This window comes from Columba livia, chromosome 3 (genome assembly GCF_036013475.1).
Source record: "Columba livia isolate bColLiv1 breed racing homer chromosome 3, bColLiv1.pat.W.v2, whole genome shotgun sequence".
Taxonomy (NCBI): Eukaryota; Metazoa; Chordata; class Aves; order Columbiformes; family Columbidae; genus Columba; species Columba livia.
In genome coordinates this window covers 119,053,042-119,077,353 of record NC_088604.1, presented here as the reverse complement: position 1 = coordinate 119,077,353, position 24,312 = coordinate 119,053,042, and the positions used below count along the sequence as shown (strand labels likewise).

The following is a 24,312-nucleotide window of genomic DNA, read 5'->3' as shown; positions in this document are numbered from 1 at the left end:
CTTCCTCAATATGTCGAAAAATACAAAGCCAGTCAGAAAATACTCTGAGCACATTGGTAGAGCTGTCGGTTCCTAAAACAAAACCAAGAAACACATAAGTAGAAGTTCTGAGTGTGACAGACCAGTTCTGATGCAAGCTCTGTTTGTTTGATGAAGCGGGGAGGGAAGAAGATTTCAGATACACGTCTCTGAAAAAAAGTCAGGACTACTGCCCTGAAAATAACAATGTTGAGGTGTAGGCTAAGTCCCACTTGATACCGAGGCACTAGAAGAAAGAGTGACCACATGTAGATGTGTCTTTCCTACACCACAAATCTGTCAGGGATGCCCTGACTTCCTTCACCTCATGTGCTGCGATGTAGTAAAAGCCGAGTGCTTTGTAAAACGAAAATGTTGCAAAGCTCTAGGTGCAAATGCAGCATGTGCAAAAGCCTTTTTATTCAAACTGTGCTACTTAACAAAGTGGTTTGTGAAACCATTTTCGAGCCTTCAGCAATTTTCCCTGCTTGAAGAGATCATTTTAGCATCTTCTTCATGGGTTGTTCATAGACTTTAAGCCTCAGAGTTCACTCCGTGGTGTCACCTACAAGAGCACTGCGGGCTGTGGATCACAAGTATGGCAGAACTGGAAAGTTCATTTCACATATTGTTTCAGCCCCAGTACTTACTTCAGGGAGGAGGTGATTTTGCATCAGAATGAGACATACTAGGTACAAACCACAGATTACTTTTCAGAAGAGTTCATCTTCCTATCCATTATCTAGAGTAATTCAAAAAGGCGCAAAAAATGGAACTGTTCTTGAAGAAAGAATTCGTGTTCAGGTAATTACAAATAACAGACACATCTGGTTATCTTAATTGTTTGGGAATGTCTCAATTATCTAAGAATGTTTTCATAAGGACTCAGAGACAGTAAAACTTTCTCACAGCAGATTGCATTCACTGATGAGAGGAAATTCAGTCAATCTAACACACTGAAGCGTGTTTAGATCCAGAGAGCACTTTCAGTCCCATCGCCAATGGGCTTTATTTGCCTCTAAAGAACGACAGACTATGAAGTGAGAAATGGGCCAGTCCCACGTAGGCAAGCAGCAGAGCTTTTCCTTGCTAGATGCAGTTTTTTCCAGCACTCCTGTGAAAATGAAGTTTTTTTGTGTACTGATGGTTCAGCCAGAAAAGTGACAGCAGTGATTTTTCAGACATCCGCCCCAAAGAGAAGTGAGTCAAGCAAAGGCCCTTGTCCTGCCAGAGGGCAGCGCAGGCGTTTGGAGGCTGGTGAGTGGCATCTCTTCCCTCACAAAAATTAGAAGCGTCTCTTGCCTGAGGGGGGTTCATTGTAGAGGAGCTCAGAAGTTTCTACAAAGCTGAATTCACCTGCATAGGGCAGAGACAGCTGGTAAGAGGACGCAGAGCCAAATCCTGGAGAGAGGGACTGTTTGAGGACCTAAGGCAGACCCTTGCCCCAGTGGTGGATGTAGCTTCCTCAAATCTGCAATTAACCATCCAGAATTACCTCTCCCAGCTCCTAAATCTCCAAACTACGTGTGTGCAGAGGGGTGGCAGGGAAGGGAGAGAGGGGAGTTTTGTACTTGCGCCAGGGTGTCTGCACCCCTTCAGACGAAGGGCGGATTTCTTACACGTGTGTGTCCTGTAATTCATCCAGCTCTTCAGCGGGGCCCCAGCCACCTGGCTCGGATCTTTTCTGATAAGGGCTGAAGAACCTCTCAGCTCCCAGCTTGCTTCTGCTTGTAGCCTAACTAGCACCTTTGCATGGAAGACATGATTGGGGTGAAATCTTGTAACCGTAGCGAATGTACCCCTGCGGCTAATCAAACCAGCGAGGAGGGGTGTTGCTGGGGCTCTACACAAATCCCAATCAATATTATTTATCTGGCTGAACATGCAAGCTGGCCGCAGCCCCTCCACCTAATGCCCACTCCCATCCCCTCCACCCTGTGGGTATCAGCAGGAGGGAACCTGATGTATGCTGGTAATTATCTGCTGCTGAAAAGAAGTGCTATTTCTCTTATTTTTGTAATGCAGATCAATGCACATGTCACTACTGAAAAGCTATGTCATTTAGGATAGAGCATTAACTGCTAGGAATGGATTTTGAAGCTCCCCACTTGTGGGTGGAATATTTTCTGGAGGAGTTGAGCCTTTCGAATGCTGAATTCCATTTATCCCACTGCCTCTTTAAGAGTACTTGGTGGAGGAGAGGGTGTTTGAGAAAAGTGACAGTTTGTCATCTCCTTCCCAGCGAGCTGGGGACCAAGTGGTAGCAGGGAAAGACACAAACTGGTACAGGCAGGTTAGTGGGGGACACAGCGGGCTGGGCCGGAGGAAAGCAACAGCCCTGCGGTGGGTCACATAAAAGCAAACTCCAGAAAGCAGAGGGCAATTCACAGGGGAAAGAGGGAAGGGTGTACCTGTGAGGGGAAACATGCTGAGGCACTGAGGGAAAGAAAAGGAAGACGGCTGGAAAAAGGGCAAAAGCTGGATTCTTCACTGAGATCGGTGCGAAACTGGCAATCAATACAAATGCCACCAAAATTGCTGTCTAGGAGCCATGCTAGCATGGGTTATCCAAGAAGACATTTGTTTTGCAGTGAGAGGGAAGGGTTTTCCACATTTCTTTCTATTAGCACAGGAATGAAACAGAAACTTCTCCAGATACTTGCTAAGAAAGACAGTACAAAATCTCCTAGTGGCCATCAAGCCCAGGGAAAGAGGAACATGTAATGGTCACAACTGGCGTTCATTACGTGTTGAAAAAAAAACCCTCAAAATCTGTAAAAAGAGAAGCTGACAGTTCACAGTCATGTAAAATATTAACTCCACTCTTTCAACTGGGAATTTTTGTTAGTTCTCCCTTACACCTCCATGATAATCTGGTCACCATCAAACTAGAAAACCATGCAGTCCCCCTGAAGTAAAGATTTTGGCAAAGCAATTACAACATTGCTGCTACAGTACTGCTATTCTGCACCCAAAATAATGAATTATTGCTTTGACAAATGTGCATCTACCCACACAGGCTGCACACTTCACTCAGACATGCAGATGTACGCAGCCCACATTTAGGATGTTGGCAGAAGTGGCTAAACCCAAGATACACCAAGCATTAATAAAATATGATCCATACCTTTATGTACTTGCTATTTGCCATTGTTAAAACAGGTATTTGCCTGACTTTACAGCTATGATTTTTAGAGCATATATTCACTATGTACAGCTCCTCTTTGAAAGTTCTGTTACTCTTTGGAATCGCTCAAAAATTTCAATATTATTTCGAGTACTTGATATTTACAGTTTGATATTTAAAGTGTGCAATTTGTTATCCAAATTGCATGGCACACGTTCAGTTTCCCGACTGAACGACCTACCTTTTATGAACCTTTCCAGCTTCTACAGGAAAAGGTTTTGTTTAGACACGAAACACCTTTCCATGAATAGACAAATATCAGCTACCTCTGAAAACCACTGCAAGAAGGGTTATGAACAAAGAGAAAGAGAAATTAAATTTAAAACTCCACAGACATGCAAACAGTTATCCCTTCATTCACCTACACCCCATACGTACATTGTTCTTCTTTTTTACCGATGTTGATTTTTTTTTCATACTTGAAGAGAAGACACATGGCTAGTTTGAAAGCTGATCAGATCCCTCGTTCATTTGAAAAGCTTATTTCTAAATAGTACTTGCAAATATGTGATGAGCATAAATTTGGAAACTGCCGAAAAAACAGTTCTATGTGTCATAACACAGGGTGTTGGGTTTTTGCTGTGGTACTGAAATATGACAAAAAGCCAAAGTCCTACCAAAAATCCACTCAGTGATGACCGATGAAAGGAGGATTGGAGAAGTGGCATTATTTCTGGACACGTTCCATGTCCCTTTTCACTTGAGCAGACAAGTACATGTGACCTCTCTGCAATGATTCAGGGCTTCAAAACTGTCTCCTTAAGCCTCTCGATCACCACTTGTCCCTCCCCATTGACAAGCTGAGCACTTACAAGTTTTGAAGCTTCCTTGGCTTACTTTTAAATTTTCCTTTCCACATCTTATGCCAGCAGTTACCCAGAGGGAGGAAAAAAACACCATTATCCATCCCTCAAAAAGTCTAACTTTCACTCTGCTAGTTCTAATCCATTATCTAGGCCCACTAATGTGTACTACATCATCAGAGGAGCAATGCTCTGATGATGTAGTACAGCCCGTGTACATGTACATCATCAGAGTTATATCCTTCTGATCTGCCTGTGGGTTTAATAAGCATTCCAGATGGCTTGCTATGCCTGAAGCAAGAATGGATAATCACACAGCTCTACCCTCAAAACAATAATAAAATAAGGACACGGTAGCATAGGGGTTCACGCCTGCCAAAAACATTCAATAGACTGTATAATACAATAGTCCAATATGATTGGTGAGGTCCATTTATACCCCAGCTATTTACAGGTGAAAGGGACCTGGTTTTAAATAAAACAGAGGTTACAAATCTGTAGGGTTATTGTTATTATATATTGCGGTGCGGCTGCAGCACCGGGTGGGCCCACAGCCGTACCCTCGTATCTCACGTATGCAAAGACACGTCATCAGGAGGATGACGGCCCGATCTGAATAATGGCGCGGCGGCATTTCTCCAGAGCCACACAGTGTGTGCGTATCTAATCTGTTATCTATTGGATTTGCAGGGTATCCATCAGCCCAACTTCCAGCCATCAAGTACGTCAGAAGTAAGTGTCACAAAGCCTTTCCTACCCAAGTAAAATTATACCTCGATGGTGTTGCTTACAGCAAATAACCTGAGCGGTGCATGCCTGGCCGCCGATGCGTCCAGCGCAGCAACAGTCGGTTGCTCAAAAAAAATGGGTGTTTTCCAGTCAGATTATTACCCCTTTCCTTCCAAGTTGCTGTGCCACAACCTGGCAAGGCGTGGGTTACTTTCATTAGCTCCCAGTGATTTGCAAAATAAGTATCCTTGTGCTGTTTAAATACCTGTAACTTGAAAGTGCGCATGTGTGAGAGTTGCTTGTGGGATTTCTTTTTGAGAAGAAAAGAAGTGAGCATGGAGAATTAAGAAAGAAGTTAAAGAGATGGAGGCTTCATTCTCTTATTCCTTTGAGTAAGAACTGAAGGGAGAAGGAAGAAGCAAAGAAGCACTTGGATTCTGTCCCTGTAGTGCCCTCCCCATCGTTCAGATATGTGGGATGAGATTCAGGCAGGGTGGCACACATCTGCTCCCCAAAAAGGGAGCGAACCCTCAATGCTGCTGAGAGATGAGTTCAGGGGGAACCTTGAAATAACGAGAAAATCTGACATGAACTTTATCAAGCAGAGGATTTCCATCTAGGGTTGCAGAGAAAGACCAGATGCCCAGATAGGCGCAAGTATATCTGTCTCTGTAGGAGGAAAAGGTAAATCATCCCAACTCTCAGCAGATTTCACTCGGAGAAGAGTAGCTCGTTGACGTCAACCATTTAGCGAGCTGATGGATATTTTTTCCCTGGCCAAACAAGCGGGCTCTACTTTAGTTTTAACATTAAACGCTATTAAATGAAATGAATACAGCATGTTTCCATCGTGCGTGTTGCTGAAGCTGCTGTGACAGCTAAGAAGCTGCTAGGCATGATGTGTCAAGAAAATGTACCAGAAGAAAAGTACATGGCGCTACTGTCAAAAATACAAGCAGGATTGCAAACAGCATATCGGCTTCATACGCTGCTGAAATGATTTTTTAATTGCATCTGTATACCCAGGCAGATCTTTAAGGGTTAAATGCACACAATGTAATGAATTCAATAACGATGAGTTAAAAAAGGTCTAATTAGCAAGTAACCACTTTATTATGAAAGGAAATGGTAATGAATTTAATAGCTCAAAATCATTAACAATATTTAGTTTGCTGGTACTTGTTCTCTATTATCCTCATTAATATGAACATTTAATATGTTTTAAAATGGATTTGTAATACTTTCTGTATCATGAGGTTACACTGACAAAAAGAGTGTAATTATTCTGTTAATTGTAATCTCTGTCTGTTTGTGCTCCAAATAGCATCATATTTAGGTGTTAGTAACAAAAAAAAATAAAAGTAATTAAGAGAGGGAAGTTTAAAAATGTAATTAAACAAAAACTCCTAAATTAGAGGCTTAACCACCCTGAGGAAGTAGTTTTGGAAGCAAGATCTCCGAAAAACAAGTTTCTCCTACTATTTTCTATTCTACTCTATTTAAAAAAAAAAAAAAAAAGCAAATCCTGACAAGTTCTTCTGTGCTATATTGGGTGTCAGTTTCTCCTTAATCCAGGTGTAATTATGGCACCACCATTACTCTCTTCTTTATCCACCTCTTCCCTACCGCATCAGTTTTCAGCAGCTGATTATGGCCAACCAGGACCCTCTTCAAAATCCTCCCCATAAAAACAAAATCAGCATTTAACCTTCCTTAACACCAGAAACTTCCAGAGCTGTTTGCTCTGCTTGCAGCATCATCTCCTCATCGCAAAGAGCTCTTCCCATGATTATCCATGCACTGATGGGCAGAGCTGACCAGGAACCCCCATCCAGTCCATATGGGCGGCCAGCCCACGTTACACCATTCTGTGCTTACCTTTTTTCTAAGAAAAGGAACCAAAAAATGGTTGAAATTAAAGTGAAGCATCTCATTTGCCCACAAATGACATATTTCAACTTTCCATTTTATAGAAAAAAGTTGTGAAGGATTTTTTTTAAACTTATTACATTTTCCTTTTTTTTTTTTTGAATTGCCAGTGAAAAGTATGTGATTTGCAGAGCTCTAAAAATAACGAGTTAAAATAGTTTCTGTCTCTCAAAGGAGGCCTCTTAGTCCTACAATTTCTACAGATTTTGCCTTTCAGGATGGGTATTTTAAAGAATGATATAATGTCATTTCTCTAAGTATCATCTCATAATCTGCTGCCACTGATGGAAATAAAAGTTTAGAGACAGCTTGAGCAGAAGAAATACCAGCTCGCCCAGCTATATAAAAAAAATACAATATTTTAAGAAGAGGAACAGGATACATATTCCAAAGGTGAGCAAACAGTGCCAAACATTTTTTGAGAATCTTTCTTTTGATTCCTATCTTTGGCTGCATTTGCAACCCTTCCGTGTTTGTCAACTGCAAACAGTTCGGCAATGACTATTATTGGGATGTTCATTCCTAGAAAGAACATTTTAGAAAGAAGGCTCACATTTGGGCTGGAAGAACGCACTCCAGAAATAAACAATACCAAGTGTCCACTTGGAACAGAACAGTATTGCTCAAGTTGTAGATATTTACCTTCAGCCAGCTAAGACAAAAAGGAAAAAAAAAAAACAACACAGTAAAACTATTAAAAATTCAAGTTACTCCTGTAAAAAAATAAGAAGGGTCTATCTATATTCTATCTGTGATCTACCACATTTTTTGTTTTTAACTTAATCTAATCACTTTGCTCAGAGGGGACATCTCTGGCCCCCATGCCCAGGACTCACCGCAGGTGCAGGAATGAAGCAGGAGGGGGGAAAGGGGAAGATGGGGAGCGGGGACAGAACCCACAGCTTCCTTCTGCCCGGCCAGATTAGCCGCTGTTCATCAAACAGTGTCCGCGGCCCAAGACAGCGGCAGAGAGAGCAGCAAACGTTTGTGGGCTGCAAGAGAAGAGGAAGGAGGCAAACACCAGATGGAGGGGAAAATGAAGCTAAAAACATGCTACTGTGCTGGGAAATAGAAGAAAAAGGACAGGAAGAAAATGGGGTGAAAAAGCAGGTTCTATTTCAGGCACCATTTGCAATGTTTCAAACAGACTAGGCCACCCGCACCCCGGTTGTGCATTCCCATGACCCAAAGCTGAATCTGTGCAAGAGAGCAGCAGGATTATTATTTTCGTTTGCAAGCTACCACCAGGCTTCCTCTTAACATAGACTCTTTCAGGAATCAAGAGCAAGGCAGCATGCAACAGACAATTCATCTAAAGTCATTTGAGGAGCACACTGCACACTAACCACGTTTTCTCTTCTTTTCTAATTCAAATTTGTAATAAATAAAAGGCTTGCCCCAAATCTGTGAGAATTTCGGGAAAGACTGTGCAGATTTTGCTTTGGACAGTGGTGCTGCCCTTCTGGGCTTCCTTCTAATGAGAAGAGCTGATCATGTGAGAAAGATTCAGGAGTTACTGAAGGAAACTGAGCTGGATCTTAAGTTCACTAGAAAAATGGAAGTTTTGTTCTCGGTAATAGTGAAAACAGATGCAACTAGAGCCAGAATGTCTCCCCCTTTCCATAGAGGAAAAACGGCAGTGAAAGCCAAAAAAAAGGAAGGTTTCTTCTTGGTGCCAGCGAGCTTCTGTTCTCGTCTTCAAAACAAACAAGAAAGGATGTAATATTTATTCTCTGTGTTCAGATTTTATTGAATAAGAGATAGGTATATATTCTGCACAACATTTGTCTTGCAAGTGTAGAGTGAAATGTGTGGGGTTTTTTACAAGGAGAACAGCGCTTCTCCCTGATGGGCAGTGCTGGTTTCCTTCATGAGACCCGTTACTCTTTAATCCTTGCAACTCCTTTCCTTATCCTACCCCAAAGAAGAACCACATAGAGAGATAACTCCCCATAGACACATAAGACTATCTCTTCATGAAATTGTAAGAAAACTCTTACTGCAGAATGGGTGACCCTAACAAAATCTTTGGGAACAACAGTGAAGAATTTGTCATTTACAGTAGTTTTCCTAACGGAGGCCTCATTCTTTTAGACCTATTCTTTAGACAAGAGCTAACTGGAAAACAAACATCTCCTCCCCAGCTTGGGATGCCTCTCAAACATGTAGATCCTGACACCTTTCCAGAAGAAGAGGTGCCCCAAATGGCTGCTCTTCACCCCAATAAGAAACTACTCAATCTAGACCTGCTTAAGACTCGGAGGTACAGTTAACATATAAAGGCACAAAGTGAAGGAATGATACAACTGTGCATTTGGCAGTGCAGCACTGTCATAATTTCCAGGGTAAACGGACTGGCAATTTTAGCCACATGGATAACATCAAGGCCAAGATGGCTAAATTCAGTCTGGCCTGCATCTGACTGAAGAAATTTGTCATACGTAAATAGACACAAAGATGTATGTTATTCCTGACTCCACCTACAACATATGTTTGCCTCCACCCTTTGAGTTATCAAAAATATTGCAGGATATTTATTTGCATAGTGCTATCTTACGAGCTGTAATCTATTCTACTAAAAAAAGAACCAACAAAAAACTTTAGGAAGGAAAACAGAGTCCTAAAGTTGTCTAAAGACATCAAGCCAATTTCACTACTAATGCCTAATCTTTCTTTGCATGGTCGTCATTACTAACATTGTCCATTTCTGGGCATCCAAAATCATTTCAGCCTTGTTGACATATCACATTTAAGCCAGGAGAAGGCAGGAACATCTAGAGAATATTATCCCCTTATAAAGCCTATAACATCAGCATAATAGCTCTCCTCACAGCAAAACAGACCTTACATTCCAGATGTGTTTTGGGGCAACTGCGCTACCAAAGGAATCTCTCATATCCCTGCTTTTTTGTTGTTGTGCTAAGACAAGAACTGTTGTCTCAAGCAGTATACTGGTTTGGGCCTTGCATATGAAGTAAATGTGAGCAAGGGCTGTGCCCCCCTGGGATAACACAAGGATGGTGGGTCCCCAGACTCAACTGGTAATGAGGTTTAAGTTTCTCATGTATTAAAGACACCTTTTAAAAGCTCCTCTTTACAAGCAAACACCATTAAAACACTGATGCATATCAAGAGGAGTGCTGGTCCAGAGGGAAATCCAGTGCTTCCAGGCTCTTAGGGAGAAGGCAGCTGCCTTCGCATCCCTGTCTCGCTGCATGTAAAATGCACCCCAAAGGAAGAACAACGTGCACGCCCTTCTGCTGCCAGCTAGTGAAAACACATGGAAATGCCATGGTGCCACCAACTCATCACCAAAGCATGTCCTATCGAATTTAACAGGCCATTACCAGCTTCCCACTGGCTCCTTTAGTTCCCAGGGGAACCCACCGGTGACTCACAGGGTATTTCCAGAAAGTGTACAGAAAGTCTCTCTCGCTATCTTTGTAATTCCAGTGGCTTTTAAAGCAACTTCTCCGAGGCCCTAATACATTCCTTTACCATCCACTGCTTTGATGGTGAGCACGTTCTGTAGGTCTTTTCCACAAATCCTGGCAGGCCGGAGTTGGGCTCCTGGCACCTCCACCAGCAATAATGATTGTGTCCTCAACCAAAGTTTTAAAACGCTTTGCATACGCTTGTTATTTTTTCAGTCTGCCATGTGAATGGACCTGGCTGGTGGCAATAGACAGCATTTTTCTTTGACAAGTTCAGTACTAACAGACCAAAATACTGGTTTTAAATATCTTAAAATATGTATTTTTATAGTAAATACGGGGCACTGGTCCCAACCTTCCACAGTCAATGAAACGAGGGACTTTTGAAAGATTTGGTACCATGACCTTGAATTGCTCTCTGTACACAGAGGAAAAATTGTGAATCTGTCACATAACAACTATTATGTCTCATATACTTTCGTATTTTATTACCATATGCGTCTATATAAAAGTAATACAATACTATATATATATATATATGGAATCCACAAAGGCATCCCAACACTCTTGAGTCATTTCCACATCCCTATGCGCAGAGCAGAAATTTCAGCACTCCTGGTGCAATCTGCAATAGCCTATACCATAATGCTTTTTTGTTGGCAGTCTTCTAAAACTGCAATCTACATTTACAAAAGCAAGCAACTACAGACTGCCGCCTATGCCTTGGAGTGGAAGGAAAACCTAGAGTGGCCACAAGCATTAATTTACCTGGCATTTGGGTGGTCTCAGCCCAAGGGTATATAGAATAGGCTACAGAAAAACACTGTTTAATCACATGAGCAGTGTTTTTCTTGAATTGCAGGTAAGAAACAGTGGAAAATTTTGTCTCTAATTACCAGCACTCTAGGCTGAACAGACAACAAAAACAACTGAATAAAGTATTTTGGTGAGGAGACTGCAACACCAGGAGAGACATTTGCCCATGGACAATTTTGACTTTTTAGGACACTCTGACAAGGTTTAGCCATTTGCTTTTCCAGTAGGAACACTGGGAATGCGAAGAGCTCACGTGATTTGAACACCTACTGTGTTTTAGTTTTCTCCCTTTTTTTCTGTTCTGCTCTCTAGCATTTTCATCCACAGAGATCTTCAGGAACGTTTATATTTTCTACCTACAGAAGCTGTACCCATTGCTGATGGACTCATCTAGTGGGTCGATGTCATCATGCTGTCATAACCTACTATCCCCCGAATCATCCTGATCCTCAGCAAGGACTGATAAAGTTATTAACTTGATAAAGTTAATACTTAGATATGCTACCTGCAATAACAAATTACCTCCTATTTAAGGTTTCTGATTAAGCTTTGGATAAGCATTAGAATAGGTTTTATAACCGTTATTTTCAAATGCAGAGCAAGAAGAGCATTAAAAGAGGTGGAAGCACAAAATGACACTGTTGTGTTCTTCATCTATCCATCTACACCACACCTGCAAGGGGTAACGCTTACAAACACCACTACGTGGATGACTAGAAACAGTCTCTACTAGGGTGTATTTTTAAAATCTTCCAGGACAATATTTGTCCTAATGAAGATCAGCGAGACTTTTTTATTTCCTCATAAGGTGCACTGTTTATACAGTTCCAGCATACCGGGTCCTCTCTGTGCACACACTCACAAACCTGGCCAAGAAACACTCTGTTTTTCCAGAAATTGATGTTTACAGCTGCTAGTAGAGAAGAGCCATGCAAAAAAAAAAAAAAAACAAAAAACAACGCAACAACAACAACAACAAAGACAACTGCAAGAGGACAACTCGTAAGTGCTCCACTACTCTCAATCATCAAAAAATTCTGTTGAAAAGCACAGGGATAGCACAAACATACGTATCTTAATTCTCTAATTCACCTCTCATTTTAAACCCAGCCAGAATTAGCACACTGCCAGCATCCAAAGGTGCAGACCTTGTTGGTCTAAACCTCCTAAAGTTGTATTGCTCTGGGAAAGGACAGGAACCATAAAAAGCCTTAGCTGGGAGGCAGCTTTTATACTCATGTTCGGGCCTCTAGTAAGTTGTCCCACCAAACGTAATGAGACCTCCCGCTGAGCCAGGGCTCTTATTTCCATCGCCTATGCCTGCAGCACTCTTATATTTTATAAGCCATATTAACTCACCTCTTGCACCAGGAGGCTGGGGCAGTGGCACACTGTCTAATAATGGAACATATTTGTTAATACTAATAGACATTTGTAAAACTACCACATGCCTTCGGCCTCCGAGTCAAAGCACAGGATGCTTGCTAGGGTTGTGAAATGTATGATGTAAAACTTGGGATGTTTTGGTTACAACATATCTCATTTATTTTTACTGTCATCACCCTCCCTGGTATATAATACCTGCTGCATGCAGAGTGAAATATTGCAGATGTTTTCAAAATAATTCTGGGCTGGTGGAGAAACCAAAAGGTCTCTTGTGCGTAAGGTCTGGTTATTTTCAATTCAAAACAACTAAGCAACAAGGTTTCTGTGTGCTGGCATTTTAAAAGGCCTGGATTCCTCTGCGCTGACTCATACTTGCACTGCCCACCCAAAAACTTACCCCTGAGAACTTTGAGACTCCAGCTATTTTAATACCCTCAGGATTCCAGAATGAAGAGTAAAAGGATAAAACTAGTTTTAACTATTCATTAGTTTTTGGTACTTCTGATAATTTGTGCAATGGCTTCAGGGGTTTAATTGAATCACTTTTCCCACCTTGTCTTAATTTTAATTATGCAGCAATCATTTTTACCAACCTGTGCAAAGGAGCCATATGAGAATGTGACATATGACAATATACATTTACCTAAGCTGTAGGACTACTCTGACCTACAGGCAATTAGCTACTGCCTCCAGCACTCAAACGACCAATTAAAGAGTTAACAAAATGCCCTCCAAATCACCTACATGTTCAGGTTTTTGGACTGCCATGAACATTATACTTCAACCGATATAATTTTTGACTGACTGATTTACTAAGTCTGCATAGGCTAAAATTCTAGAGCTATCCCTGTAAAACTGAGGAATCGGATTTTATGAGGTGCTTTCATTGTCATTAAAGACGATCCCACCTTAGCCCTTTTCCTAACAAGACAATCTTGCAGCAGTCATTACAAGATGTGATCCCAGCTTGTCATCAGGGAAAAAATGGCTTGCTAGGTCAATGAGGACTGCACTAAGTTCATCTCGAGGATGTAAGACATCCGTCTGAATGGCTAGCAGCCAAGAACAAAAAAATTAAAGAGCCACAAAGGATTGTTTTTTTCAAAGAGGGCTCCTAAAGTTTTACAGGTAGCCAGTTTCAAAAATCTGGAGAGATTATACCAGTAGTCACAAATGGACGCCTTTACATCTGTTCATGATTTACGGTGTACTAGTGAGCATTTCACTGCAGACAACAGATCATTAACAGCCAGAAACGCACAACAGACATGACCCCAAGACTGACAATTTCTAAGAAAAAATGTATTCAAATGTGTTCTTGCATGAGAATGAGAGAGATCCAGGACACTGCTAATTATACCAGCTGAGGGAGAAGTGAAGGGTGGTAATGTGTCCAGGAAATCCCGAGTTCCAGTCCTGCCTCCAACAATAACTCAAGTTGTGGTTTTGCAATCTCCCTTCCTCAGCTGGCAATGGGGGATAACAATACCCCCTGACATATATTATACACGGTGCCACAAGGACTGACATTCTTAAAGTGCTTTGAAATGAGTGAATTGTCTAAGTGACCCAACAGAGTCTTATATATTGGGTATTTTATCATAATTTAGAAAAGTTCTGCCTTCTATAAGCAATGTGGTTTCATTATGGTATCTCACAGGCAGAGGTTGATTTGTGAACCCAACATGGCTTTCATGCAAGAAAAGCATGACTCTAAAAGAGAAAGTGCTGATGTAAAGGACTGGTACAGACCTGAGACGTGTATGCAGATTCTTAGCTAAACTGATGCTGTTTCTCTGAAGCCAATCAACATCATCTGTCCTACGCCGTTAGTGCTTGGAAGAAACTTTTCGGGATTTAAACAGAAAGAGTATTAATAGTTTTCTTCTCTCACCACAAAGACCCAAACTCTGTCCAGATCTACACAGGTGAAGTCCTGCTGGCTTTGCAGGGCCCAGCAGCTGATGCTCTTCTGCATCTGAAAGCACACCCAAAAAGCAAGCCCAAAAGCCTGCCCGATTTTTTTGGATGCCATCAGAAAATCAAGACAGAGCTCAACAATCCAGAATAGAATTTCTTTTCCACCCTCTGCACTTTCATTACTAAGACAAGGCCCATAGGGCATGTTGGCCAAACAGCTTCACTACACAAATATGTGGGAAAGCGAAGTGAATGGCATCACAGAGATAAATGAATCAGACAGTGCAGTGACTTAAGGCCACTTGTCTTCTTGCCTACCATGTGGGAAACCAATGTTTGGCCACAGCAACCTTAGCTCTCCTGTTTTCCAAGTCAGTGGCTGCAGGGAACATCATGGAGGTGACACTCTTGGCCTTCAAGGGGTTGGGGAAATCAATATTTGCAATGTGAAGGACACTTAATGACAGAGTCAAAAAAAATATGTTTTATCAGTGGAGGAGACAAGAAGGAAATAGATGTTTATAAATGGCCAGGTAGGAAAAAGGAAAAAACAAAAGAAAAACAAACCACAACCAACCCACAAAAACCCCAATGCTTAATTTTGTTGGCTGCATTTGCTGTACAGCCCAGTGAAAGAGAATGAAAAAGCAACTGTTTGACATCCAGAGCTTCTCTGCTTTGAAAAATATGGAGACAAACTTAACAATGAAGAGTCGGGATTCCATAGGGTTGTTTATGTATGGCATACATGCAAATGCATATGATTATGTAGAAGTGTGTCTGCGTGTAATGTGGCATTAACACCAATTCTTACAGCCTTATGAAATGATATATTAAAAAGAAAGAGAGAAAGAAAGGAAAAGCAAGCTAGATTTTTTTTCCTTTTTTACAAATATGATGCAGTTTACAGAAGCATGGTCCTTTTTTAGGAAGAATTCTAAATGCATCATTCAAATATTGTTTGAGCTGAATACATGATATACATATCATGAATACATATAATCACAGCACAGTCTTTTGTAGAAGTTCTGAAAATAGCACTGGAAAAAGCTGACCATGAGTTTTCATCTAAGGATTTGCATTTGGTTCACATGTGTGAACCAACTCCATTCATCTCATCCTCAATGGGAACTATCCTGCCACTCCAAACAGCCAAGCTGAGAAGTTTAGAACAAATGAGAGAAATCATTTATGTGGATCTGATGTCACGAACAGCATCTACAGCCACCAGTTGAAACTGTGGGAATGAACTGGGGAACCCCATTCAGCTGAAAAATCCCTATAGGTTATATACCATAACAGCTACTGTATTGCAAACTGCAGCCAAAAGATGAGAAGCCTCATGGGAAGTTTTAAGTTATCTGCTGATTTTACTAACCTTTTTCCACCAGTTCCCCTTTGGCAAGAAAGCTTAAGATTGCTGGGAAGGCTCAAACTTCCTTCTCTGCAGCTCCAGTCTTGCAGGAGGACACAGCCTAGTTTCTCTCAGCTCTCCCATCGCAGAGTGCTGTGGGGGAAAAAAAAAAGGGATAAAATCACAGAAAAAAGGGTAATTAGGTGGGTGAGCTTCAACATCTTTGCAACCACTCTCCACTCAGCTGGGTGCACGGGGCTGCTGGGACGCATCGCGCTCGGGTGAGAGGTTTGCGTCCACAGGTCAGAGGGGACATCGCTGCCCTCTGCGAAACCGGTGGGAACGGGTGAAACTGGAGGATGTGGGAAGGGTGGCAGGGAGGGTCGAGCGCTCTAAGTAGCGTGTTTCCTAGGAAACCTTCGACAGCAAATATCACATTAGTCCTGCCTTGTGGCCCAGCTCATGTGATGTCAAGAACAATTTCTCACAACTCAGCTCACAACGTTAGCAAGACTTGGTGAAATGTTCAGTGATTCTGGCCTGACTTTCCAGCTGGGAATTAAACACGAAACTGAGGGTGTTTGCATTGTTTCTGCAAATTCCTAAGCAAACCTTTTATCATTTCTTTTAAAACATTATGGTGGATTTCCCTTACAGCATCACAGGTTTGTGGAGACTGACCCAACTGCTGTGTTTATTCTTAAGGCACTCCATTTTACAAAAGAGATATTCCAGAAGTGAGAACACAGAGGAAAAATGGAAACCAAGCAATCTTACTGGAAGTCTTTATAAACAGCTGAACCACCGTTTAGCTCGTGCACCAGCTCCGTCATAGACTTCTGGCATTACAAAACTTCATTTACAACTATCCTTTCTAACTTCTGTCAGGTGCAGCCTGGAACTATTCATAATCCAGCAGATTTAACAAAAAAAAGACATAAACTCTGGCAGCACAATTCAGACACAAGATGCACTTCAACCTGCAAGAGGGCTCCCACCAGCTCCTTGGGCTGAGGCTCCAACACCTCAGGCTGGGTTTGAGCTCAGGGGCGCAGCGTTCTGCTTCTCAAGGCTGAGCAACGTACCACAGACCCACCCACAACGTGTCTTTTGTGCACAGCTGTAGGTTTTTCTTCCCTGAATTCTTGTAAACTGGCCCCTACTGAAAGGTGACTACACTGTGAAGTTCCACTCTGCTGCCTTCACATTTGTGACTTCCATGCAGTTTCTTTGACTTCTAATTGTTTAAGAGAAAAGAGACTAAAGCTGAAATATCTTCCTCTGGTGACACACTTCATGTCATACTTAGTGAAATATAAAGACCTCTTTAATAGCAAGTAATATATTTAAACAAATTAAAAATAGCCCCACTAATTTCTTTTTAATCATAAGCTAACTTAGGTGTGTGACCTCTTTATTTCCTTTTGCTGTTTCTCATCTTTTGAGGCCTCACATCTAGGGTTTCTTTTTTATTTTTTTTCTCCTTCCCTTCCCAGGGAAATGAGAGATGAATCCAAAAAGAACAAGGCTGCTTGAGGTACCAGAGAAACACCAGCGTAGGAATAGGCCCATCACCTCTTTTCATCTCATTTCAGATACAGGAGGCCCGAAGGATCAGCTTTTCCTTCAGGAAAGCCAGGATTAAAGAGGTCAGGTCAGCAGTGTGAGAATGCCTTAAAGAGCAGTGTGGGAACTCCAGACTTCCCAATTAGCACGTTAATGTACTGGACCCGCAGCTCATTTAAATGAGATGGGGACAGATGACTTCTTCCCCTTCAGCCCAAGTCCACTCTGTCCTCTGAACCATTTGATCCACCAGGTGCCACATCTCTGAAGCCACATGGCCACTGGAAATCTCATCAAAACAGGAAAACTGTAAGGAACGCTTAACGAAGGCAAATTGTTTCCACAAAACTGAGGACATGGTGCCTCACCCCAGTGGTGGTGAAGGACAGAGAGACATCAGACTAGGAATCCTCAATGTAAAACAAAGACTCTCTGGACTAAGCCCAGAATGCGTACTGATACCTGTATTTTAAATAAGTAAATAAATAAATCCATCTGGGGGAAGATTAGAATATGGATTCCTGGCTCTTTCACTAAATAGATCTATATGGTGAAGGGGGTTGTTAGAATTAGATGGGTGAAATACATAAACTGAGCAGGCAGCGGGCATTCTGTAAATCCTGAAGTACCAACCCATGGGGAACAGGGGATGGAAATCACAGAGATAGGGAGACAGAAACACAGAATCATAGAATGAACCATAAAGCAAGGGCTTTTACTCTATTCTGTGTGCCCACCTTTAGGAAGAACACCCGACCTTGCAAAACCGTTAATAAAATATGCTTCGCTGAGAGATCCTGCCCGGGCCTATTATATTCGCAAGGCCATTGTCTCCTACACAAGCACAACATGAGGATCTACTGAGCACTGTGAAGATTTCCCTTAAGATTCAAAAGCAGGACTTTTACACGGGGAAAGCACAACAAGGGAAGCTCCAGCAGGTGAAGACACACCGGACTGTTTAGCAGAAACACCAGTCCCCTTGACCTTTGCAGGAAAACGAACAGTTTGCAGCTGAGGAACATGGCGCCCGGCCCCTCCGGCCCTCAGGGACACGGCTGGCGCCGGCCCACACCCTCCTCCTCCTCCTCCTCCTCCTCCCCGCTCCCCACAGCCCCGGCCGCCTCCCCGGGCCCCGGCCCCAGCTCACCGGCGCCCTCCTCTCCACCTCGGTGTCTTTGCCTCCCGGTTCCACCATGTTGTCACCATATTTTCCAGCCGGGGGCAGCTCCGTGCGCAGCCCGGCGCTGTGAGGGGAGCCCGGGGCGGCTCTCGCCGGTTCCGGCCGGTTCCGGCCGGTTCCAGCCGGTTCTGGGCGGTTCCGGCAGCCCCGCCCCTCGGCGGAAGCAGCTTGAAGAAAAGGCCTTTAGCAAGTAAATTGTAAAAAATAATAACATTATTGTTATGATTATTAATAACAACGGCTTTTCTAATCGCACAGGGAAACATTCCTCTCCTCTAGCTGTAAAATCAGCCACTCTAATCTTTCCCAGTTGACGAAAACACTCTGTTTTTTCCCCAAATACTCTTTTCAAGCCCAGCCTGCCCGCCCTCACACACAAACACGGTACGTATGTCATATCTCTGAGACACGTAAATGTTATAGCACCTCGACTGCAGGGATGAAAGGGCTGGGCACACCCGCCCAGCCAAAGGGAAAAGGTTTTTCTTACGTCAAAGTTGTCAAGTGATGTTGTTTCCTTCATATGGGCATCCTCCATTATTATTATTATTATTATTATTATTATTATTATTATTATTATTATTATTATTATTATTATTAACTCTATCCCAGAACAGCCAACAGATCTTGTAACACCTACAGCAATTGCTTCTCATACATTAAGGGCCCAAAGACCCCCAAAGATTTAAACTCTGGTAATGTATAAACAGCCGTGTCACATTTACCTGGGACGCTATGGTGAACACGTCCTCTCCTCAACTCCCTGCAACACAAACTAATTTCTCACCCGCAGGATCTGCAGATGAAACCTTTAGGGTCCCTACCAGTGCATTTTCACCTGGTGGAAGACTGGGAAGCAAACTCAAAAGAGCCAGATTAATACCAATGCAGAACCAAACAATATCTCAGGATCTTATAGATAAATGATTTGGAAAGAAATATCTATCCTTATCACCAGGAAAGATCTATAACTCACTCTTAGCCCTTCATCACTAGGAGGAAATACACTGCAACTTACGCCAATCCATTATCAGTTCTTATTTTCCTCTGTACGGGTATTTATCTCTCTGGCTCACTCTTTATCAGTCCAGCCACCCGCGATCACCCAGGCGCAAAGTTCGTGTGGGGCCCACGCCAGCCCTCCCGTTCGGGTGGGACTCTCTGCCCTTCCCTGATCTGCAAGAATAAGAAACCCACAGCTTGTTTTCATCCTCTAAACTGCATTTTTCCCTGCCCGCAGCTGAAATCCCGTCCTCGCGTGATGTCGTTTTGCCACGATGGGACCCTGTGTGGTTAAAATGTGCGTGGCTCTGTAAATCTCAACAGGAGGGACTGGAGCTGAGCTTTACGCCAAGCCCAGACACGTCCCAGCCCCAGGTTTTAGCCTGGGCATATTTTGAATTCCAGCTTGTTAAAGTTACCGGCTTATACACCCGTCTCCCCTCCAGCTCCCAGAGGATCTAGAGCTGCTTCCAACCCTTGCCTCAATGGTTTCCATTCTAATATCGGGATTAAGATTTGCAGGTACGTTTCTCACTTCCCAATCCACGAGGGCAATAACCCTATCACTTTGTATTTTTCCCACAGCACACTGCACTTCTTTTCCAGAAGCGCCAAGATCCCTCTTCTATACATACATGCGCCTGGTGAAACCCAAATCTCTGGGATTTTGCCGTAAGATCAAATTTCAGCGTTGATAGTCGTTCATTCACTCATTCATTCATGGAAAAAGATACATGGACTTCGTCCTGCCCAAGTATGAAAGCTATTTTTTTCCGAGACGTATTGCATGCCGCAGCCGGCAACTGGCTGCCCCGTTTGGGACACGACTCCTTTGTACAAGATTCCCCTATTACATCAGCTCAGACATCAGCTTGCAAGAAAGCTTCCAAGAGGGAAAGCATATGATTTTTACTTTGGCACTGTGATACTACTACTAATAAAAAGAGTAAGCATTTTTTCTGCTGTAGCCTGGAAAGAGTTTGCCAAAAGTCAGGGCTTTGTATAAAAATAGCTGCATGTCCACATTGGTTAGTTTCTCTCGGAAACTTTAAAAAATAAATAAAGATATTTTTTGATAGCTTCACCCTGCACTGCCCAGCCACATTAAGCCACAGCAAACTGCATTCTTATGGTTGTCATAACATTTTGCTCTGTGTTGCTTGTGACGCGAATAATCTATTAAGATACATAAGGTGCAAAATGCTGCTTTTACGTCTCCGAGTCCCTGCGATCCGCTGTAACAACGCGGAGCAATTACTGCCGGAGCGATGCAGGAGCGACTCCCCGACACCGACCGCAGGGTTCGGGCCAGCGACTCCGGGCAAGCTTGGCCACAGCCACGGGGGCTGCGGGGACCAGCCTTCCTCCTGCCGCGCTCCCCCTCCTCCTCCCCGAGCCCAGCCTGTCATCAATCTTACTAAAATGACAGCAGACAGATGTTAGCCTTTGCAAAGATCAAATGAAATCTATGGCTTTAGGGCTGTTCACCACAGAGCGGAGTCGTCTGCACCAGACACGGGCACCAGCAGTCACCTCCTCTGCATCAACCCGCCTCCAATCGCTTTGGCAGCCATCGCGGGCATCTCTCCACGGGCAACCCGCCTCCTGAAATAGATTTTGACAAACTTTAATGTTTTAGCCTCTCCGTAGAGTTGGAGGCGGTTTTTAGAGCGAGATTGCTCATTCCAAACTTTTTTGGGGTGGGATTTTGGGGCGAGGTTGGGAGAGGGCTGGTGTTTGGAGTCGCGTTGTGAAGCAGCTCAGGAGCCCACAGGAGTTGGGCGTCATTCGGGTTTAGTACCCTTGGCCCTCATGTGTTGGGTAACCCCAATTCTGCTAGCAAAGAGGAGGGGAAAAAAAAAGATTACTCCATGGCATAAATATGCTGTATGTGCCCTTGTCTCATGCAATTTCTTTACATAGATGTGCAGGAATATTTATCCCCAGTAGAAATGTTTAACTAATCTGGTAAATGTCAAGCCATATGGTGTACATTGTAAGGATTTCATCAGGCCTTTTTAACTCTTTGTGAAAGTCTCTCTACGCTTCCCCCTCTGCTAGTTTTTTCCTTTCTATTTTCTCTTTGTTGCTGCCCCACCAGAGCCCATGAGGAAGGAGGTAGCGGTGGATTGTTATTAACATTAGTTAGATCACAGATGTGATGTTCAAGGTTTATAATAACAAGCAAGTGCAACTCATAAGGTGCTTTTACACTGGGCGAAGAGACACGCTGAATGTCATTTTTATCGGCGGTGACCTGCAGAAGAAGATCACTAATACTTTTTTTAAAAACAAACTGTCCACCCCAACAATGCACAAAATTCCCAGGGGCTCCCTCATCTCTTATCGCTTCCTTTGAATAATCAAGTCTTTACAACAAATAAACTGCAGTTCTCCAGCACTTTCGAGTAAAGGAAATGTTTCTGTACTGTAACTATCTAGTGTATCTCCCAGGAAGATAGAGTGCAATTTACAATAAGCAATATCAAAAAAGAATAAACCGTTATGTTCGTGCCAATCCTTATTCATGGTTTTATAACAAGACGGATCTGTTTTCTTCCTATAAATCTTGACTCTATTTTTAGAGTTTGCAAATAATGACTCCAGTTTTTTGGCTGCCTGCCACTTCTGTGAAAAACTGGAATAGCCACAGTGCAAGACTATAATATTTAAAGAAAAATTAAATAGAAGAGAGGGATCTTGTTGAACTCTGCGTATTCCCTATCAGGGCAGACGCGATAAGTGATCCAAGCGTGCGGAATGTGCAAAGAGAAAGCAGGAGCAGGCTGCAAATCTGGCTGGATGTCCGCACCGATTTCAGAATCCTTTAAGCTGAACTAAACTGCGATGGTTCATACCTACATGGGCCCAGCAAGCTACGAGCAAGCCTGGACTCCTCCAGGGGCAAAGGATTAAAGAGCATTTCTCGTTGTAGTACAGCCCAGAAATTTAAAAAATAAAATGAAATAAAATAAAATGACATGAAAAAACCCACAACTGGAGAAAGTACCACCTTGAGCCGTAGCCTGCGGACATTTGAGAGCAGGGGAAGGCGAGGGAGGGGGAGCTGCAGGTCAAGGAAAGGATAAGATCTGGGTGGCTGGGAATGGGGAGGGAGAAAGAGGAATGTAGTGAAGGAGGTAGAGAAGGAAAAGCAGAGAAATGACAGCATTCAGATAAATTTAGCTTTGAATCCAAACTTTGGGGGGAGGGGAGGTGTTTCCTGCTCCAACCCTCTGAACTTTCTGAGATTCTCTGGGATTGCAAGTGATTTACCTGTAAAGAGAACTGAAAAGGGGGGGGGGGGGGGGAAAGAGGGAGAAAATTGAAATAAACAATTCTCCGCTGTTTAAACAATCTTCCCATCCTGCTCTGCCAGGGTCAAATGTTCAGGCACAAGGACACAAATGAAAAAAAAAAGGAAAATCACTTTAAAAATAGGATCTTTACACAAACGCATTAGCCCCAGTTTTCATCAGTGTAACAACAGTATATCAACTGTGAACACAAAGTGCCTTCCCCACATACCCGCCAGTTCGCTAACTCCAAAATATTTATTGGTACATTATACTTAACATTTCATCATTATCAAAGACATTGGCGAGTAAGAGTACAACAGCTAGCAGTGCAGTTATCTGAGCTTTGTTATGTGCGAGCATCTTGGGGGAAAAAAAAGAACAAGGGAGAGTCAAGGCTAAGTTGTAAACACACCAAAAAAAGAACAAGACGACCAACACTAATAATAAATCAGAAACACTGGTCCAAGACTTTTACTGTGAAAGCTATGAGATTAATGTATCTATTAGCCATGTATATATATTTATTTTGGTTTTAATTTCTCACACTAATGTGTTCCTAATAACAGCATTATCTGGCTGTGTAGACAGCTTATGCCCAAGCAGCCTCTCAGTATTCAGGAAGTTGTTGACAAAGACTTCTGCGATAGCCTGTGTGATTTTGCGTTATTTCCTTTAATTGAACCAATAAGACCTGCACTCCTGCACCCCTGACCTTTGCTCAGAAGGCTAATTTGAGATTAGGGTAGTCTGAAAGTAAGAAATGGTGTATTTTTAAAGCACAGAAACATTCTACAGTAATAGAAGATTAAGGTCAATTTCAGCCCCAAACCACTCTGCTCTTACAGGGATCTTTGGAAGGACTTTGATGAGACAATCTAGTATTTAATTTCAGAAAAGTTAAATTCCCTCAGCTCTGCCTTTGTGCTGAGTGTTTTAGGGCTTGTAATAAAGATGATACCCGTGACTTTGAGTCGCTGGTGCCTTCACACTCACCCAGTAGGACATTCAGAAGGCCCTTAGGAAAACTTACACAAGAGTGTAAAATACGTCATGCCAGATAAATGACTTTTTGCGGTTCTTACGTTACCCTGCTCTAGCACTGAAGGTTGCAGTACTTAAGCCATGTGTAGTAGCCAGTGAATGAATGAGACATGCTGCTTGGTGGGAGAAGGAGACCCCAAGTGATTTGGGAGAAGACAGGAGAACAAATGTTTTGATTACAGCTGCGAACGTCATGCCAATATAGCAGAGAGATCCTGCTGCACGACTCTGTGCCAAAATACAGAGGAATGACTGGGGCCCAAATGAAAAATGGGACCAAACTGTGGGGGGAGGATGTGTGTTTTTAATACGTGTGGATTTACTCCATGTGTTCTTAGGCACAGTGATAAACAAACAGCGAACCTGTCTGAGGGGCTGACCACGACCCCGAGTCTACTCCTCCTGCTGCTCTTGCCTGCATAGGTGTGTGGCCACAGGAGTGCCTGGGTGAGCGGTGCCTTCAGCTTCCATTTAAAGAAAACCTAGAAAAGCTGATACGGAGTTTTCTTCTCGAGCTTCCCTTTCCTCATGTACCCCATGAGGCTCCAGCTTGCATTTTCTCACAGGGGGGCTGGTGGTGCAGAGATGCGCTTTTCACAGGGAAAAAGAAGCAGGAACGAGCTGCTGTGCTGAATATGCACCCCC

The 24,312-nt window shown here is 42.9% G+C and overlaps 1 long non-coding RNA gene across 3 annotated transcripts in view; it reads right to left on the bottom strand.

Moving 5' to 3' along the window:
• Nucleotides 1-24,312, bottom strand: part of LOC110362498 (uncharacterized) — a 358,492-nt gene that overhangs the window by 30,248 nt on the left and 303,932 nt on the right. For all 3 annotated transcript variants that reach the window (XR_010471817.1, XR_010471818.1, XR_010471819.1), the window contains 2 exons: nucleotides 18,293-20,932; nucleotides 15,601-15,729 (listed from right to left, as the gene is read on the bottom strand). This is a non-coding gene — a long non-coding RNA (uncharacterized LOC110362498). The remainder of the gene's footprint in view (nucleotides 1-15,600; nucleotides 15,730-18,292; nucleotides 20,933-24,312) is intronic.